Genomic DNA, 22802 nt, shown 5'->3' with positions numbered 1-22802 from the left:
TCTCATCTGCTGGAAAAGTGAAGGGGGTTAGTTCCAAAGTTGGGGACAATGGGTTAGCCTAATCTGTCCACACTCACTTAAGGTGGACAGGTTTTTCAGGTGTACCAGCTATTCTCATTTTAGTGTCAATGCTCCTAAATAGAGAACGGAGTGATGTCTGACTGCTGGGTCTCTCCTGAGTTCTCCCAACCTCACACTTCACCTCTGCTACCTCCACCCCAAAGAAGTCAACCTAAGGGAAACACTGAAAAGCAAAAAGCATGCTATGTACCCATTACAAGTATCAAAAACCTTTACACTTTTCTCATGGCCAAATCAAGTCCTGTGGCAAGAAGAGAAATCCAGTCAGCCACAGACAATAAACATGCCAAAGGCTGTGGTGAGCATTAAACCTCAGAGTGTTTATGCTGCACACAAGTGAAGTTGTTCCAGATATGAAGTCAGATGTTATGTGGTCTGAAGTCCTCGTGGGAGAGATCTGAATCCGCTAGAGGCCACCTTATGATGAACTGTGCTAGAAATGAAATTTCAGCAGGAAATCCTCTTCATCTGTCAGGATCATGACTTGTAGTGCTTAGCTTACCACAACCCAGAATCCCAACATGTGTAGTAATGTTAACGTTCAGTTTGACACACTTGTCATCACACTGTTCTTTGGTCTGCTTCACTAATGGTTTTTTACCCAGAGTTTTCCCTGCCTATCTAACTCAAAAGCAGGCTGTCTTGGTGTTACTAGTCGACGCCTTTGTTGAAAATTACCTCATGTGGTGCTGACGGAAAGAGAAATGTGGAACCCAACTGTGAGGGCAGAGCAGCAACCGGACAGCCAACACTGCACACGCTAGAGTTACCTTGTCCATCTTCAAAAATGGCAGCGGTTTCAAGCATTTTGTGATTTAATGAATAAATAATTACCTTTGCAAGATGAAGTATACTGTGAACTTTCAACACTGTCACTCTGATACTAACGTTAGCGGAGCGGAGCAGCAGGAACAAACGAGACCAGCTGACTGCCTGAGGTGCTCAGTCTGTTTCACCTCAACAACCCTGCGTCCACTCAGCATGTTGGACAATGAGGTCTTTCCCCAGTGAAGCAGAGAGGCAGCTCTCCACTGCTGGAGATATGACGTTAATAACACAGCGGAGCAGTCCACCTCCACCTCAGTTTGTTATTCTCATACAGGCAGGAGACTGTAAGATGCTTCCAAGTTAATTGATTCATTAATTAATACAGTAAACAGTGTCACAACCTTTATTTTTCATCTTTTGTTCTATGTTGGTTTAAAATTTAAATCATTAAGTACACTTGAGTCTGTCAAACCATGATTTTTCTTTTCTTTGCTTAAACGCACAACACTCTAAAAATGTGCGTTCATAAACGGAGTACGCTGCATCACAGAGGTTCTCCAGACTTTGCCACCTTTGTCCCTTCACCCTAATTGACCCAAAATATTCTAAAGCTGCAACAACAGAAGATTAATTGCCAACTATTTTCAGTCATTGTTAATAGTTCCATCATCATAAATGAGAATATGTTCTGGTTTCTTTAGGCGTCAATGACAGTAAATCTCTGGGTTGTGGACTGTTTGTCGGGACAAGTCATAACATCTGGGTTGCATCGTAGGCTTTGAGAAACTGGGATCAACATTTTCTGACATTTTATAGACCAAGCAACCAATCAGTTAAGCAAGAAAATAATCATCAGATTAATCGATAATGAAAAAAATACTGAATTTAATCATAAATAACTATAAAATAAAAAAAACTATATATATATATATATATATATATATATATTAAACTTGTGAAAAGTTCACTTATGGGCGGTTACTTCTCTACATTTGCAACTACGGTAATTAATCTGTATTTTCTAAATTTTTTGTTTCCCAATGTCCGAGATGCAACTTCAATTGTCTTGTTTTGTTCCAACCCAAAGATTACTCAGTTTATTATCATGCAGGACTGGAGAAATCAGAAAACATTCATATTTAAGATGCTGGAACCAGACATTTTGGATTTCAACTAACTGATTAATTCACTAATCGTTTCAGCTCTATGCACAATCACACAATGTCCCATGCTGTTTGGCAGCCACACTAGCAGATTGTACACTGAGCCCATAAATGTCTCCTTCGCTGTGATTTTATTACTCCAACAAAAACTCGACAAGTTGTCAATCTACACAAGTGTCACCATGAAAAACTGCCATCTGCTTTAAAAATATTTCTGATGCTCATTCCCTGAGGGGTTTTGAGATTTGACCCCAACATTTGAGGTTTGCACCCTCACATACTTTTCTAGGTTGTATTTAGCATCTATTTCTGTTTGCCTCAAACTGCCATCCATCTCCAGGAGAATGTGACTCCTGTCTCTAAAACCATGGTGAGGAAAACACAAACATGTGAGCGTGATAGAGGGAAAGCTCCGTGAAGCAGGGAGCCCGAACGGAGCATGCCGTCGGTCAAACCAGATGTGCTAACAAATCAGCCAGCTGCTGTTTTTCAGCAACTCCTAAACAATAGATAAACTTGGATTACAGCTGTGGGCTACTTTTCCCTGTTGTCTTATATAAGGATAGTAACATCAAGAAAAGAAAACATTGAACACTGTAAGATATTCCTCTTCTAAAATCCTTCTCCCTAAACACTAAAGACATTTTTAGATCATAACACTGAACACAGGATACCAGAGTTTTCTTTGGTTGTTTCTCTGTTCAACATGATAATTTACTTGGATAATAAAACAAAGTTTATATTGTATATTAGATAATAAACATTGGAGCCTGTGTAACCAAGCTAGGGAGCCAAGATGTTAAAAAGCCACTTTAAAAGAAACACTCTAACACACTATCATGTCTACCTCCAGTATCGCTGGATATTGGTTGGGATGAGTTCCTATAATCAGGTCCATGTTGGATCCAGTTCCCAGTCAGATATTTGGGTTTGGTATTTGGATTTGTTAAGCTCCAACGCTAACAAATCTCTTATCAAACCTTTTATCTTTCCTCACTATTTTCCATTAGAGAAGAGCTTCTCACTTTTAGCCGACTGTCACTGTTTAAAATAACAGACATTAACGGCAGTAGATGAGATCAGTTTAAGCTTATTAATTCTGTAACGGCTAAAACAAAAGTTAGTGTTATCTGGTTTATGTGAAGTCTGCAGCCAAAGACTTAAAAACACTGTACAAGCTAGTGGACTATGTGTTTTTACGAATTATCTCTCGAGAAATATTCAATCAATCACCTCACGTCAATTTAGTATTCTCCCGGTGAAACTTTGATTCATATAATTTTAATCCGATCATCTTAATTTTCAATCAGGACCATCAGTAATTGATTAACAATTGGGTAAAGCACAGAAGTCACAGCTATTATATGTGTCAGATATTTAATCAATATCTCATATATTGTGCTGTTCATCTCATTTTCAGGTTTTGAACATTAATCAGGCTGCAAATAAAAACTGTTGTGTATCTGTCCTATCAGCAAACAAAAGGTGATTATACATATTTGAGCTGTAGGTATTTTAGCCTTTAGTTACATCTAATATCGAAAGGTTAAACAAATAAGGATTCGAATTTGGTAAGTGTAATCAATACTGGATTGGATTCAATAAAATGCTATTGAACCCCATTCCTACGATGGATCAATCAAAGTATACCCGGAAGTCCAACCACCCCAAGGCTAACGGTGGTGTGCAATTAAAACCTCACTAAAATACATTAAATACCGCAGTGGAGTTTTTAAAAAATGGTTATCCATGCACTTACTAGTTTGTTAATACACTTAAATCCACTGGAAACCAAACTCCACAATAGCCTTCTAACTACGCAACTTAGGGTCTTATTTACATCATATTAAGAATCTAAATAGCATTAAAAATCAATCCAATCCAAATTCTAAATATTGTCATTTAAGATTTTGTAAACTTTCCCGATATTGAACATTTATTATCAAAATTACGCAATAAATTCCACAAACCAATCATTAACGACATGATGTGTGGTGGTAAGCATATCGTCTCATTTCCGGTCGTTGCAGTTCCTGTGCTTTTAGTAGTGTTTCCGCATCTTAACCAAGTACATTTTGCTAAATTCTACATTACTACAGCGAATTATCAGCTGTATATTAAAATGTACACTAGTTCTGCTCAAGCACCTTTACACCTCTCCTTTTTTTAAGCAACTTTCTCATTAATCACAGTTTTTACAAGCTTAACAGGTCTGCTAGTTAGCTTAGCAGTTAGCGATGACTTCCCTCTATCTTTCTCGTTGTGTCTTATGTTTAGCTATTGTCCTGCCTCCTTTTAGTGATAATAGTACATGTAATAAATGTAGTATATTTACTGTGTTGGAGGCAAGGCTCAATGAGTTAGAGATATAGCTCCACACCATGGAAACCAGCCACTAGTAGTCTGTGTGGGTGTCAATCAAAATGTCATCACAGTCTTGAGAAATGGTCTAAACAGCCAAATTAGCTGTTTTTTTAACTAGGTTTTCATATAGTTATTAACGTTTATGTTCACTCATATTTTTGTGGATGCTTAATAAAACACCCAACTTTGATATCATATATGCATTTTTACTATTTAAAGCCAATTTTCCATATTTAAAAAACACTTACAGTATAAGATGTTTCATCCACTTCAACACAGGTCCAACTGGAGCAGACGAGATCAAGTTTCCACCAACGAGATGACCACACAAAGGCAAAAACATATGCACAGTCAAATCCAAGAACATCACAGATGATCCAGTATCACCCCAGGAGACGCTTTATCCAGCTCTGCCGTCATCCTGTGCTCATCTTGTCCCTCTGAGGGGTTTTAAACGACAAAGTAAATGAAAATAAACATCAAATATATCTCGAGCAGAACAAATTTGGTAATGTTTGTTGGTGTTCTCAGTGGCCAACTGTAGCTGATATGTGCATGGGTCATCTGCCTCCCTGCAGGAAGTCCATCAAATAAACAAAGCCAAAATCAATACTGGTAATAAGCCATCAACTGAACAAAAGAGGTCAGCGTTTCCAGACAGAAAGAGATTAAAGCTTGAAGCATGATTGTCTGGTTGTAATACAGCAGTCTGAACGCTGTTGTCGGACTCTTGGATGGAAGTTTTACTAGTAAACATCTCCACTTTTATTGGGTGTAAAGTGTAATTGTCTCCATGAGTTTATAGAGATTACTTTTAAAGAGGGCTACTATATTTTATAGATTTTTGCACTTTGTCCAATACACATTTAAGTGCATAGGTTAAACCCTACTGCTGGGGTTACCCCTTCATCCTTTTTAGCATAGAGGGATATTTTATTGCCTTTACAAGACAATCTGAATTAGACTTGATTAGATTTGCTATTTTTCATTTAATATAACTTGTTCACGTCAAATAAAAACACTTGTGATGCTTTTGTTTTTAGATTTTAAAGATTCAATTTTGCTACTTACATGCATGTAAGCACTTATTATATTAACTTTTCTGTTACATCATATCATTTTATCTTGTTACATCACAAAACTTTATTGTTATTACACAAAAATTAGCATTTTATCACATTCTTGTTATTTGTTGTCATCAAATCCACCAACAGTTACACACAGGCTCATTGAACAATATGAAAGCAGCCATTAAACATACTACATAATTGGATATTTTATCATTTTAACATCGTGAAGTTCATTTTTATAACATACCAACTTCTTTTACAACAAGAAACGTTTCTCATTTTGATAGGAAAAGTTAAAATTAGGTGTTAAAATTTGATTGAGTTTGGTATTTAGTGAATAGAATTAGTAGAAAGTATCTTGATATAACATGAAAATTAGCTTGTTAAAATTAGCAAATTGACTTCTTATAACAAGAAACTGAGCTTTTTTGCCTTAGTAGCAGAAAAATGCTGCCATTCAATATACAGTAGACTATATGACATGATCTATGTAAAAAAGGAATATATTTCAAAGGGATTTGACCATAAATTTGGTGAAATGTTTCTTCTACATTAAAAAGTAATAGTTCATGTAGTTAGTCATTGTCCTAAAAACTTCAACCTATTATTCATTTGTATAATTTAGGCCATTAATGTCAGCTATTTCAAGCCAGTCAATATGAGATTTTTGTTTTTTATAGAAATAATTTACAGCCTTAAAAAGCCCCTAAGAAAAAATACTTTTACAACACAGCTTGACCTTTGGGTTAACTTACAGCCCCTATAGCATTAAAACACATAGCTGCCATGTTCCAGAGGAGAAGGAACTGTAATATACGTTTATAAGGTGGAGTGTTAAATCGGTTGTAAATATTCTGCGTTCGAGCTGTTAGCAGCTCAGAGGTAAAGTTGGCATTGACACTTTTTTGGCTTCTTTTGATCTCTTTACTGAGGAGGTTATCCTGAAGGAATCTGTGGAAACCGATCCGTGGGCCGGCTGATTTATGCTTGTCATGACAAACAAAAAAAAAGCATTGGGAAATCCTCTGTGCTCGTTTTGCCAGTGGTAATGCTTATGTAATTTCTGGGAACAAAACCAGAGTTTCCCTATTTCACTGTAAATGCTGGATGATAGTTTACCTCTGGGGGGTTAGCTGGTCACAGAGAAAAGGGGAGAAAATTAGAGTTTATCACGCGTTTCTTCTATGTTTCCTCTCGGGGAATCCCAAGATGTCAAATGTTACCTCTGAGTATCATCAGTTTATCTCATGTTCCTAAGAAAGGAGCACTTGGCTAATTGTTTGTCTTGTTTCCATGCATCTGTTATGAGACTGTCTACAGTGTAACACCCATTGTACTTTCCAGTGATCTCTCTATCATTCCTTGCTGGAACAGCTTACAGTGGACTAACAACTGAGTCAACTACCAGATGAGTCATATTTTATTAGCCAAAATCACATCTCTCTATAAACAGTTATAAGCAAAAGGTTGGGCAATCCTTGACAACATATTTTAGATTTTTTTTTATTGAAAAGGCCTCTCAAGGATATAGGGAAAAAATCTATATTTTCAGCAAACATTAATGTATAGTCCAAACTTTTGCATGCAACTGTATGCAAATCATTGATCAATTACGTAATTACTGTGTAATTTACGTTTTTTTGTCAAGAAACAAGACAAAAGTGTATAGCCATGCTAGCAGCTCTGTGAGTCTGTGTTAGGCACAGAGATGATTTGAGCTAAATACATGCTAATGATACATGCTAAGATAAGATAAGATGTATCTTTATTGATCCCCCTTTGGGAAAAAGTCAAATTGACACAGCAGTACAGTGGAAAAAAATAGCAGTGTAAGGGTGAAAGTGTATTAAAAATCAAAAATAAATAAGACAAAATAGGATAAAATAAAAATAAAATACTATATGCAGTGAATTGGATCTTTGTGTAAATAAATGTGCAATATATAAATGTGCAATATGCAGAAGTTCCTGAGATTTACATACAGAATATACCCTCATACAGGCAAAAATATGCAATGTGCAGAAGTGAGTGGTGTATACTTTGAGTCTTGATCCTAGTCCCAGTCAGTGGAGTGGAAGTAATGACTAATGGGACTGTGAGTTTTGTAGGTTTGTAGATTTGGTGATAAACTTAACTATAGGACAAAAAATAAATATTCAGATCCAGTGATGGCACTGTATGAACAGTCCTGAAGATCATGTGATCTATACAATCCATACAATAGTTCTCAACACTTCACTCAAAACCACAAATGTGAACCTCACTGAGTCACCAGAGGAAAAGTCAGATGATCAAATCAGTAGGATACATCGTCTGGTAGCCATTAAAGAAAATTAAACTGTTAGTTGCACAAAATAAGCAATTTGAAAATGTCAGCGTCTGGGTTTTGGTAAAGTGTGACATTTGCACCATCGTCTCACATTTTACTGAGTTAAAAATCAACCAAATGCTCACAATATGTAAAAACACTCAAGTACACTATGGTTAAAATGAGTATAGCACTTGAAGAAAAGTATTTAGTTATTGCATTTTACACATAATTACCACTGCTGTCACTTTTAGATGTTTATATGGTGTTGACAACTTCCATATAAGTGTATGGCATGTAGAAACTCAAAGTAGACATAAATAACTGCTGATATTGATGATTTATTGACACCATACAGTAAGTTTTCTTGCTGCACATCAGATACCAAAATTAAAAACCTTATTCCAATCTATGATTTATTTGCATTGTGTAAATCAACCTCAACACGAAACCAGGACGGCACAGCACGCTGCTATCGAATGCTTCGAGATTCAAGAGTAAAATCATGGAAACATCTCAGCAGGTTGTGTTGGACCTTTTATGATCATCGGCTCAGTCCAAATACTGTCAAACACTGGGAGACTCTGAATGTGCAATTTATTCTGATTTTTATCTTTGTCTTTAAATCAAAATTTGGCAGCAATAAAGAACTAACAAGCTAGTTCTCACTTTCCTTGAAGTGATCCAGATTGTGATCAATACGCCCCTTTTTGTTGACTTAGTTCATCAGAAATCTCTGCAGGCTTTTTTGGAGTGCTATAGCCTAAATATTTGGTTTCCAGGGAAAGATCGCATCAGTACAAATGTTTTTAAAAACTGGCTGACAAGAAGCTTCTTACTTCTTACTGGATTTCTTCTTTTTTTGGGGTGGGGGGTGGGGGACTAATCTCGAAACTTTGAGTCAAACAATAACAGTGCCACCTGTTTTGGATGAGATTAGCAATATTGCAGCAGACGATCCTGACCGCTGAGTCTCATTGTTTCACATAAGTCATCTATGGACGAGTGCCAGCAGTAGCAGAGTTTACCGTCCAACATGCAGGATTCCTCGGTATTGTTTTGCAGATGTGTATTCTGGCGCTTGAATCGAAGGGGCCGAAATTTATAGCTTTAGATGCAACACCAGACTTTTTGTTTCAGTGGCAATAAAATAAAGTCAGACAGAGCCAAAGTGTAAGCACGGGTTTTTAAAATGGAAACAAAAGCAAACCTAAGCTCTTGATAAAAACACTCGGATTGATCAGGTGGTGGTCAGATCATCGCTGAAGGAAACCAAGACGACAGTTTATGTTATCTGTGACACAAATCTGATGGATAATTAAAATGAATTAGAACAACCAAGATGCCCTGTGCAACCAAACTAGGCTTTTGTGCTGAAAATGACTCATAGAAATAGGTGATCTTTTACAGTGGTTTATTGTGACTAATGCTTTATGAAAGGTTGATAAATAATGTACTAATTCTTTATATGTCAGGAATAATCAATTAATATGAACGAAATTTGGGTTTCTAGGTTGTGAAAAACCCTTCTGGCTGGTGTTTCTACTTTCTAATTCGCAATAATGCTCCAAATGTTGGTAATTCATTTCAATTCATGAGTTTTTCACATTACAGTAATAAGACATCAGGGGTTGCAGTCATAAAGTATTTTATCTTTTCACTATGGGCCCTCCGAAATGCCACTAAAAGCTCCTTCCTTTTATCAAACACCATCTACATGTTGATACTGACATGTTCGATTCACAGAGTCGTTTGATGTGTCGACCCATGTATCAAATTATTTCTATGATTGTACCTGTTTCTGCACACTGCATACTGTAAGACAACGTATTGTACAGTTATAGAGATGAAGAAAGGATGTTTGTATGGACAGAGATCGTCAGTCTGCTTGGTGTTACTGGTGAGTTTTGAACTATGATGTTATAGTTGCATGTGGGTCAGTATTTGGATCATTTTCATGCATTAGCTTGTCTTTCTGCTTCAAGTTCAATACTCACCTCGCACACAACTGATGAAATAGACTGTTTATGTTTGGCGGGCACGTAGGTGACATCATGATCACTCCCGGGTCTGGAGGGTGTGATGCACCCACAGATGGGCAGAGCAGCGCTTTTTCCTCCTTAAATACAAAGCAACAGCAAGGGGTGACGTGTCTCTCCATTGGCGCAAATAATCTCTTATCAAGGATCTAGACTATTTATAAGAATCTCTCTCCCATTAAAAAAATAAAGTTTAGCAGGATGACATCTTTTTGGCAACTTATATCATTTCAGAGAACATCAGATATGACAGCAATGTTTTTGGATCACATCTGTAGGTAATTACTGGGTCACACAGAATGACAGAAATGAAAGGTCAGGTCCCCTGTGTCGCTTTTCACCTCCCTTCAGTCTGTTCTTGGTGTCAATATAACCAAAGGGATTTTTCACAGTTTAGTAACCCAAAAATGAAAGGCTTCTTTTGGACATATTAATAGTTATTAATAAGTGATGTATTGATGTTAAGGCCTTTAGTTACAACGTCTTTTATAAGTGAGCCTTATAGGAGTAGCACTAAAAAGATCAAGGATAAAGCTAAGTATGTAAGATACATAAGTACTACTTGAAAAAGAAATGCAGTGAAAAGATCCAGTGGGAGATTGCTTCTAATGAATGTTATCTCTAAGAAACACTTCAACAAACTCAGATATTAAATGATGTATAGTTTGTATGCTTCAAAACCACGAGTTAAAAAGGTTTTAAGGCCACTACAGACATTCATCAGGCTGTCCCTCTTTAGATGTCTTGTGGCAACCTCATTAATTGTGTAATGGATATAAAAGCTCCAACTATAAACATTCTTTTCTTTTCTCCAGGAGTCTTTCCAAAACGAACAAGGCCCCAGGAGACCCTGGAAGATGTCAAATTCAAGTCAGGAAGTTGCTGAACAAGGCTACTTGATCCAAAAACCAACAATAAAACATGCTCAGATCCTGGAAACTGACAATCAATTTATTTCAGTGGAACGCTGCTATTTTGGAAACTAAAACATGGCTGACTAATGGCCAAAATGTACTTATAGACATCACAACTATTGGTATTGTTCAGGAGGTCACAACACCCAGGTTAATTCAGTAAATTCAGCATTAATAATGAATCTACAATGCACTGAAGTAAAACCAGTCATTTCTGGAAGAATAGCTGATATTTAAATTGCTCTTATTTGATTTCAGCACATCTAACAACTACTGATGAGAGGCTCGTGTGATCCAGCATGCATTTACCACATTAGTTGCCAGGTGACGGCTTACAGAGTGGAAAAGAGGAAACAAGCATGCTGCAGTGTCAATAGGTTCACTGGAGGACGGGGAGGGGACATGATGGAGAGATACGGCTCATTGCACTGAATAAAACTACCACTGGCAAACAACCAGTATCAATGACATTGTTGCCCTCTTCCTGTTGCTGCTATATTTGCGGGCAATAACCAAAGCAGTGTACACTATTAAAAAAAAACTATGCAGACTACTAGACTAGTGAGAGACCTCTGAATCATAAAGATTTCCAGTTTGTTCAGTGTTTTATATTGGTGAGGAGTTGTTCCCATTGACGTCTGTTTCCACTGGACGGAGAAACCACCAATCAGAAGTTTATAGCTGGAATTAATAACGGGGACATCATCTTTATTTTACATTGCTACCGAACTACTCCCGGAAAAGGTCAAAAAATAGCAACAAAAAGTGTGGATGAGATTGATGCAGCTGTGTTATATGTCGTTATATGTCCATAGAGAGATAATAACTCTTAATTTAAGTGATTATTTCTTTGATAAGTGAGAAAAACTCACTTCTGGCTAAAACTGCTCCTGGCAACGACTACTGCAGCTTCCATGACAACTGATAATTGCTGGTGGGACAAATTTGTCACTTGCTGATGGGTTACAGGCAAAAATACTCCCTTCTCAACAAGAAATCAGCTAACATAAACAGTGTTGCTGCATCAATAAGCTGATATAAATTCAGTTTGATTATCAGACTAACAGCTTACAGCAATTCTGTTTCTACACCTTTAAAACAGTCATCAGACCGATACCTTAATTAATGAATAAAAGTGTTTTTTGCTCTATTTCTCTAGCACTTTGATTTAGCGTGTTGGTGAAAGACGCCATACAAATAAATCTACCTTTGAAGTTGCCAGAAAGTGCTGCAGTCAACTGAAAACAGGCTGGAACTGGATCACAATGAACCACTGAGCATAAATGTGTCTACAGAAATCCTGTAAGAGCAACATATCGGAAAATACTTTATGTCACATCAAGATCATGGCTTAATAAGATACACCAGATGGTTTAATAAGTAACATAATTGTAATTTACTTTTAACTGTGGCAATTAAAACTGATTTAAAGCTGCACCTTACGATTATTTTCTTTATTGATCTTGTCTGTAGAAAGGTCAGAAAAAGAGAAAAATGCCTGTCTTAATTTCCCAGAGTCAAAGATTACGTCCCTGTATGTCTTATTTTGTTTGTACCACAGTATAAAAAACAATGATTTTCAGTTTAATATCATATTTGACAAAGAGAAGCATTAAATCCCCACGTTTGAGAAGCTGATACCAACTAATAGTTGGCAATTTTGCATAAAAATAACTAAAATGAGGTTTATCAAGGATTTCCTGATTAATTTTCTGTTGTTATTCTGTTGACTAACTACTTGATTAATCCACTAATCCTTTCAGTTCTAGGTTCATAAATGATTTTCTGTTTAATCGCACTTCTAAATACATTAAATGGGAAAATATCCATGATAAAAAGTAAGAATGCTCTATAAAAAGTGATCAAATGATGCTCAAACATGTCTGAGCTTGTAGTATTAAAATTTCCAAGCCTAACAAGCATGTCGATTTTTAAGTTTCTTGTTATATGATACATGAAGTGACAGAGAGAGAGAGAGAGAGAGAGAGAGAGAGAGAGAGAGAGAGAGAGAGAGAGAGAGAGAGAGAGAGAGAGAGAGAGAGAGAGAGATGCAGACAGACTCACCAAATGAGTGTTAACACTGTGAATGAGCTCATTGTTGTCTAAGTGGAGGATGAATCAGCTGCAGATGAGTTACACACTAGTCATGTAAACCCAACGCTCTCATCAGTGGAGCCACTGACATCATGACTGTCTGTGAAACACCAGCAGGCCCTTCATCACTTAAACCTTTATATGTTTAATTTGAAGAGTAACAGTTATTTGATTAACTGAGTGTCTTGAATGTTTTTTGGTTATAGGACTTACCAGGGTTCACAATTTTACCTCTGAAATTCCCCAAAGATACATTATAACATACATTTTCTACACATTATTAACTATACTATACTATAGCACACCCCCATGACAGACCACAGTGGTTCATTCAGTACAAGCAGGGAGTGCCATGGAAGAATATCTGTATCCTGTCTTTTTAATTATGTATTGACGAAACCCTGGGGAGTGACCTGATTTCATCACTAACAAGCATTTTGTCAGCCAATGTGGGACATGGTAATGTGGACTACAGGGGAGCCACAGTGAGCTTGGCTCCTCTTAATAAGATTGAGCCTGATAACATGAAATTTGGGGGGGGGGGGGGGTTCTTAAATATTGACAATATGCATGTATTTCTACTTTTCCTGTATCTTTGTCATCATGGATCGCGCATAAAATAGGTTGTTATTGATGTATGATTCATGCATTAGGGTGATTCACCACTAATTCACTTTAATGAAGATACTGCCATGCATGCTATTCTAGCCGTCACGATCAAAGTGCGGCAGCGCAATATCATTAACTTAACTTACCTTGACTCAAAAACCCTAACCCTAACCTTTCAAAATAGTTTTTTTAATCTTCTGTGTTTGTCAGCGGAAGCAAACTTCTCTAAATAACATTAATCTTCTTTCATCAACACAGAAGAGCTGCAAATAAAATATTTAAAATAGCACTAACTAATCATCAAGACACTGCCGTTACAAGAAGAAGCAAGGGTGAGTTATTTAAAGCCACTCAATAACAGATTCTGGTAGGCTAATAAAAGTCTTCCACAGAAATGGTTTGTCGCAGTCTCAGTAGAAAGTGTTGCAGCAGTACCTAAAAACATCGGCAATAGGAAAAACAAAATTAGGAAGTGTAAACTTTCCTGAGGACAAAAATGATCTAATGTACAACAGCTTGTGTCAGTGACATAAACAGCAATTAATAAAAGTAGGTTTATTACATGGGCTCTAACGTGGGTGATGGTGAGAGAGTTAACCGGTGCAAAGCAGCTGAAAATTTCACTGCCTGCTTGTCTTGTGTGCTCATGAGCGCCATCAGTCTTACAGTTTGAAGTTTACATTTGGCAAAGAAATGATGTGTGGCTATATTTGCTTATTGAACTGTAAAATTATACTAATAATATTTAAAAGAATCACATGACTGATTCATGGCTGAATCCAAATGTCCAGACTTCACCACATTTGCAGACTAGCAGACTTCACAGGTGCACTGAGTTTCGATGGCTCTCCAAATCCACAACTCATAGAGTCCTCAGGGGGCCTCCAGCTGACTTTCTGCAGACTGACTGTTATAATTTGCAGTTTATAAATACCAAAGACAGCATTCAGTACACAATCCTCACATTTAAGAAGCTGGAAACAGTGACTATTTGTCATTTTTGGTTGAAAAATAACTAAAACGATGAATCGATTGTCAGAATAGTTGGCGATTAATTTTCTGTCAATTTCATCAACTGTTTGTACAAATGTCGACCTTAGAGAAGAACAATACAGAATATCAGGACTAGTAATGAAAATTATCTCTTATTTTTAATTTTACAAATGCAAAAATGTGAAGAGGACAAGGCTATATTTTTAAACATATATCAGTGACAAATAAGTGTTGGCAAGATGAGCAATTCAAAAATATCTTTAAAAATTGTCTTCAAAGCAGCATCAGGTTTGTTAAAATGTACATTTTGTATTTTTGTCGGTTTTATGTCATTTGAAATGACATTTGCACCTTTTGTTAACCAAAATTAAGACTGAATGCTCTTGGAAATGTCAAATGGTGTAACCACAAAATAATGATAACTATTTAATATTTTTATCCACCTACAGTGTATTTATGTGCACATATATAAAATAATAACTTAATTTTAAAACATCAAATGAAAAGTAGAGAATTTCTACATTTAAATTTTAAATCAATATTGAGCAGAACATATCCTAAAAGCAACCATTTTTTCTAAATAAGTTAGGTAATTATGTAAAATTTGTAAAATTGCAAAAGTGGATTTTATTTATTCCACATTTTAGTTCATATTCATATTCCTGTGTGTAATCAGTTTTTTTATGAAAAATACTGGTTACACCAATGGACACTGAGTTGCATCACGTCATTGACCAATACAGCTTTATTTTTCTAATACAACAAAGATGTTTAGAGAGCTTTGACCCTCTATAGAATAAAAAAATGTTCATTGTAAACTTGTTTGTAATACCCTTTGTTTATTCTCTATCAAATACAGTAGTTGTTGAGATTAAACCGGCCTAAAAACAGACCCAATAAAAGTAAATTTGTTCATGATTATCCTCCTGATTCATTCATATTGAAACGGACTGCTATTACAATTCATGAATATTGATTTATAGTTGTACCAGACTGTATAATATCATACTGGCATCAATGAATTATGAGAGACTGATGAAACATATTTGCTTGATTTTTTAGACAGACACAAATAGCACACAACAGTTAAAGCTTTTTCATTGGCCTTAATCGTGCTACTAAAAATCTAGCCACAGCTTATTTGGCTAAAGCTGAAGCAGTAAAACAGCAGCCGGGACTCGGAAATGGAAACTGTGGCTCCTATAAAATCCATGGAATCAACATATTGCTCCATGTGTAATCGTTTACAGATTGAACTCCCAAAATATCACTATTTGACTTGGTTGTGTATTTGTAGGGCTGGGTATTGAACTTCAATACGTTTACAATACTGACTGAATTGCATAGCAAAAAAAATGTATTGTTGTTCAGAACCACATTTCAATACCTAGCAGTAGGGCTGGGTATCATTTAAAGAATTATGATACCAATACCAATCTACGTACCCTTAAAGTGATACTGATACCAATTGACTACTTCATTCGATACCCATTACACATTTAGTGCACTTGCTTTTATCCGGCATGACAGGCGTGTAGCGTAGTGCTAACTCAAGTCAGGCTGTAGCTGCTGTGGCAGTGGGCCAATCACATGTTGAATTAAAATCGATGAACGCTGATTGGCTGTGAGCAAATCCATACAAATAGTCATATCTTCTAGCTTATGGTGCAAAACGGATCGATTTCAGGTATCGTTTGACGATGTTTCGATACTACTTGGTATCGATTTATTTTGGTCAATACCTTTAAAAAGGTATCAAGTAAAGATACCCTGCCCTAATTACAGCACAATTATTTAGTTTTATTTTTCAGCTCCTTGGCATATCCTTTTTGCACCCAGAGCTAGAAAATATGACTTTTTTTTATGGACTTGCTCATCAGTGCAAGTGTTCTTCGATTTAATGCAACATGTGATTGGCCCACTCATGGCCGTAGCTACCATTGAGGACACCGAGGTCATGTCCTCGGTATTTTTTTCTTGAAGTTTTGTTTCATTGCGAAGTGAAAATAGCCGACGAGACAATTATCCTTGCATCAACGGACCGTCACGTGACACGTACTTGCAGATACCGCTGCCATGTAAAAACGAAAGTAGTCGGCTATAACCAGCGGTGGAGTGAGGTCTTGAAATCCACCGGCCCTGGTGTTATGTCCCAACTTGTTTCCAATTTAACTGTTTTCCTTACCGAACAGCTCCAGCTGTGTTGCGCTTCCGTCAGCAGATTCTTCACAAAGTAACAAATAAACACAGCATATTACTAGAGATTTTTAAGTCGCTGTTATATAGTGCTCACTTCCATAAAAAAATATTCGCTGCAGTATATGTGAACTGCCACTTGAAAATCACCAGATATATGTTGTCTACTTTTGTGAATTGGACTTTTTGGACCCGATTTTGCAAACTGTTCATTCATTGGATGAGCCCTTTTCTCCCTTTCCCAGCAGGCCGTGCTCCATTCCACATTTTAAGAACAAACAAAGAAAATAATATAATGCACTTATAATTTTTAAATATACAACCATGGAAGTTGTAGAATACTGAAATAGGAGTTGATTTAAGTTGCAACATTGGAAGTGATGAGAAAGAACTGGACCACAAGAGTGACCATGACTGAGAAATGCACAGCAAGAAAGCATTATAAATACATCATGGATTACAATATACTTCTATAAGTCGTGGTCTTAGTTTTGACCTCGGTATTTGAAAAATTACAAAAGACATATAATATTGTCAACAGGAAAGTTCATCAATGTTTGCCATTAGTAGAGAGAAAAAATGATTGCAGGACTACTTCTGCTAAAATCACATTTGACACATCATCCAAATTCTTCGCATAAAAGCAAATGAACAATTCATTTTCGTTCAATGCACTTCATTAATTTCACCAACCCACTCCGACCACAAACTTTCAAACAGCCACATATCCAGGAAATGAGTTTAGTGTTTCAGGCTTCTGGTCTAATTAAAGATGCATTAGGCAGAGTATCTAAACGGGTTATATCATCAGACATCAGCTGTTGCCACTGTATATATGACTGTGAGTAAACTCCTGCTTTACGTCCTGAGAAAGACTTGGAGGTGAGTTTTAACATTAAGGACAATGCCAGGAAGCTTAATCCAGAAACTCCAACCACCAAAACCACAAAAAATGACCCAGAATGACAACTATGTCTTACACCATGTGGCATTAATCCGGTCTCAGGATTCTGACAGTGCAACTAGAATCTGACTGCCACTTTTTATACCCCACAGCTGGTAGATGTTTGGACATAGTAATAATAATCTTGACATACAAAAGTTATTTTTGGAATGTACTTTATTGTGATACAGTGTCTTTTTCTTACCTTTTTTGGAGTCTGTGTTATTATGTGGCCTATCGATCATTAGCACTGTCTTATTTCTAGCTTGTTGTAGCTCATATATTGTATTTTTTACCACTGTTTATATATTGTATGTATTGATCAAAGGACATCATTACCTCAATTGTACTGTTAATCTATTGTACTTTACCATTTTAATAATTTTCTATTCTTTCTAATTCTCATATTCTGTTGTCGGACAGGTGACACACTATTTGTTTTAACTCAAAGTGCTCATCAATTAGTCAGAGGGATTTTTCAAGTGCTCTCATTGGATGACTGATGATTGCAGTTTCAATTTCTGAGCATTATGCACATGAAAATTAGTCGTGCCACAAACTTTACCCGGATCCTTATCATTTCTAATTACTCACAATTAGATTATTGAACTCTTAGTCACAAGTGTCTTTGTTGAGCATTGTTCAATTAACATATTTTCTGATACTAGATTAAACCATTAAATCATGCTGCCATTTAGAAATCATGTAAAAATATATTTAGCTGCAACATTGTATGATGACACAGATGTATTCAGACCCTAAATTTAGAGAATTCAGTTTACTGAAAACCAGCAGATATTCACATTTCACAAAATATAAAACTAAAAATAATAAATAAACTAACCTGACCTGCCTGATGGTTTGTTACAAAGAACCATCTAAGAAGTCATCTTTGACAACTGTTTGGAAAAGGGCAGGCACTTTCAGAAAATATTTGGCAGGTTACTGGATGAACCTCTATCACCTCTATCTGTCTATCATCACCTTAGCTTGCGAGGCAGCTGGATTCAGAACAGGTGGTTTGGACACAAGCGCATAATTTGAGGCCTGACAAGATGGATTCTCTCATGATCTCGTGATGTTTGGATCCAGCTCCTTCACAAGGTAACTAAACCACTGCAAGTCAGAAGAATATAATCAGATTTTAATCACTATAAATGGCCCAAATCCTCTTTTTTTTATGTCAGATAAGAGACAATTACAGGTAACTAATTTTGCATTTCTTCAACAAAAACTTTGCAACAATTGCACATTTCAAGGTCTATGTTTATATTCTGGGGCTGTACTGTTATAGCCTAACCTGATTTACACCTTTGTGATTTACAGAAGATACTTCAACAAACAGTAGTAGTAGAGTTTCACTTCTTTCTTTTTCCTTCTTTAAATGGAAACTTTTCAAATACATCTGTACATGTTCGAGTCAGAATACCAATCTGGATCTGAAATATGTGAGTGGACAACATAAACAACCTTAGCAACAAACTCAGACTATGAACAGATGCTCATTTGTGGGCATATTCATACAATCTGATGTCATCACAGACAGGAAGTAGAGGTAACACAGCCAACAAAGCATTAAGAGCAGGTTAAAGCCCTGACTTTTGACTTTCAGGTAGCATTTTTCCATAAATTCATCTCAAGTTTTGGAGCTTTGACTATGTTTAATATAGAAATCTGACATCATAACAGTATACAAATAACAGAAAACCACAAAAAGCCTGACATGTCTCCTATAACTTAAGTAAGAAGATATCCTGAACCCTACCAGGAAAACCCTTATGAATGTGTAATAGCTGATCTTTAACCTCCAAAGAGATAACAGATGCACAATCTAAGTCTGAAGTAAATAGTTTAATAAATACCGCTGTGTTCACTCTGAATCATGATCAAAAAGGTCTGCAGCTCCACATGGGGTCAAAGCTGTGGTATGTTTCCATGAAGCCAAATAACACATTTATTACTCTGGTTGTTTAGTCTGAGCAATGCTTGCTGGCATCGGTGCTTCATGTCGGACTTAAAGAGAGCAATCCTAAAGTGGTGACGAGTTCTGGCTTATTAATACACTGTTGTCATCCTCAATGTCTGGCTTATGTACTTAATACTGCTTTGTCATTGCTGTTTGTTTCGTTCAAGCCAAGACCAAAACAGAGTGTGGTGATTCACCGACATCCATCTATCTCCACTGTTCAGTTTCAACTCTCCAACATAGTCAAGTTTCATGCATATCTATCACAGTCTTACATATTTAACTGAATGGACAACACATTTTAAATAAAGAAATCAAAGTTTCAGACCTTTCCGAGAGCATTTAAGAGCACAAAAAAGAAAGTTTTAAGCAACATACTTTAACAACAGTTTTTTCCCCCCATAAATGATGACTATGTGTACTTCACCAATAACAACAAACAGCTGCTTTCTTTACCTGTTGTTACAATTTCACAAATAACAGGTCACTGCTGCACCGGTCCAGTTACACACTGTATTATTAAAGCAGTTTTCACTGACTCCACTCGTAAACCATTGTATACATCCAGGTGCTCAAACTACCACTGTGAGCAGTGGCCTGACTGTGAACCCGAATCGCTTTCATGTACTGAAGGTACAACAAACCACAGTTACCAAACAGACACAGACCTAAACAAGTGGCATAAAGATGACTTAATTAACATCTTACATTTGGAAAAGACTAGACTAAGAATCAAACTAGGGCTGCAACTAACAATTATTTCAATTATCGATAAATCTGCTGATTTGTTTTGTCTATAAAACGCCTGTTGTAGACTGCACGGTGATGTATTAAAATTTTTTGTTTTGTCTGATAAACAGTTCAAAATCCAAACATGTTCAGTTTACTATCATGTATGACAAATGAAAGCTTCAAATCCTCATATTTGAGAAGCTTTTTTCCAGAATCGTTCACCCCTACTATACAGTAACGTGGCATTAAGACTCATATCTAAGGACTCTTGAAACTAGGACACTTTAGGGCTGCTCTTGAATCTAAAAGAAAATCTATGAAGATTTACCACTTAAATCTATCAAGGATTACTTATAAACTATACGACTCTTCACCCAACAGAGACAGTTTGCAAATGTCAGGTTTTCAGACGTCACGTTGGAGAAAATAACTAAAATTTTACAATTTAAGTATTATTTCAATTGTCAGTGATCATGGTTATCGACTTTAATGTATAGTTAATTATTACTGACTGAACTCAAATCAGTTACCCTAGAATATAGAAGGCCATTGACATCAACTTGAGTCTTGACTCTATCAATTATTTTGCTGTGGACAGCACTGTTACCCCAGCTGCAATCCATTTCCGTAGTTTCACCTGAGAGAGGAAAGCTGGAATTTTTCTGTCAGAAAAGTTTATTAATTTTCAGTCTGCTTTCCTGTTTGCAGTATCTCCCCACACCCACACCCTCTCTCTCTCCCAGAAGTACTCGAGAACAAGTTGTATCACAGGTTGGGTTTGGAGAAACATTTCCGTTCTCTGTTCTTGTCAGTAGTCCAAGCTCCACACACGTAGACCCAGAGATCGTTTTTTACTTCTTTTTTTCCACCATTTGTGCACCATAAAACTAAGTAACCAATGAAGAAGCACCTCAACACCATTAAATATGTACTGGAGCTGGTAGCCTTGTAACTCTTTATTGGTAATTATACTGGAATTTGAGGTGTTGTTTGTCCATTTGGTTGTGTTGATGCTTTGATTTAACCACCAGATGGCGCCGTAGTGTGTAAAGCAAACAGGTAACAATACAGGTGATGTAATTATCATACAGGAGGTCTTTTCTGATGTATGAAAATGTATAAAAAGTGGTTTTCAGATCATTATTGCTGTTTGCCATCCGACGATGGCGTTAGCTGAAACTTTGGAAATATAAACAAAGAAGAAAGTGATGACACGAGCGAGTCTGTGTGCGGTCCGCCTCCTTCACCAAAACTACTACGCCAAATAAGAAAAACACACATGCTGTATATGGTCCAGGTGTTCCAAGAAGTACAGTAAGTGTAAGTGATTATCTACCAAGAGTAACACAAAAGAGCAGCGCTGGAACCGACCGGAGGCAAACAACAAGACAACACTGGAACATCTCTGTGGAGATTCATTCGGTGCGAAGCCAACAGAGGAGCCGAAACAGATCTGCGAGTACAGGAGTGTGTCATCTGTTCCACTCAGAGGCGATCCTTGAGTGTTGGAAAGAAAATGCAAATGTTTATCCCACGCCTGCTGTCCTGTCAAAGCTTCGGAACATCTTCTTCCCGGCAACGTCACTTCCCAGTGATTGACTTCTCAACAGTGAGGAATGCTCAGCTTTTTTTTAGCTAGGAAATGTTGATTTGTCTCTCTTCTTCTTTTTTTTTTTAAATTGGTGGCAGTGTTTCAATGTGTCATCATGGTGGATTAATGTCTGTAAATGAGAAGATGGAATTTTATAATGTTATTCTTATTGGTGTGTAAGTAGGGCTGCAATTAGTGGAAGAAAATTGGATTTTGAATGTCATGTTTTCACCAAACTACAGTGCAAAATCAGAAGATATTTAGTTTGCAGTCATGTATGGCAATGAAAAGTGTTCCTACTATTTTGTCCAATCCATTAACACACACGAAGGGGGCAAAATAAAGGGAACACTTCTAAATATAATGCACTTCAGTACACCATCATCACCCACTATGACCTCAATAATAAACATAAAGCAGAATTATCATCTTTCTGACAATGCCAACAAAAACTGATGATATATAAGCTTCGTAAAAGTGGAATTTACGGCAGAGCTGTTGCATTTTATTGTAATAGATTGCACAGGTGTTCCCAACAAACTACATTTATACTTTGCATATATTTATGAAAGTTGGGGGGTGGGGGGCAAACTGGTTTTAGGATGTGGGAATAACAGAATGTGTCCTGATGATTTCATTGCTGCAGCTTTGCACACATTTGTGATTTATCGTGATTAAGTAGGGTGGGATATGGGGATCACCATATTTGTAAACATTTTATGAACTGGTGTTTTGTAGCTACTCCAATTAAGTCTATTTCTGTCATTAATATATATATTGTTCCACCTACCTGCCCAGAGACTATGGGCGGAAAATAGCAAGTTTGCTCAACCTTGTTGCAATGCATCTCTCCTTGTTTTATACAAGGTTAATGTCTTATTGTGCACTGTCCTTGTCTAAATAAAATAAAAATTACAAGTTAAAAATAACAAAGTGGTAGATTGGTGTTGAAAAGACCACAGCAGTGGATT

Source organism: Scomber scombrus, chromosome 15, assembly GCF_963691925.1.
Source record: "Scomber scombrus chromosome 15, fScoSco1.1, whole genome shotgun sequence".
Lineage (NCBI taxonomy): Eukaryota > Metazoa > Chordata > Actinopteri > Scombriformes > Scombridae > Scomber > Scomber scombrus.
Note: the sequence above shows the minus strand (reverse complement) of the source record.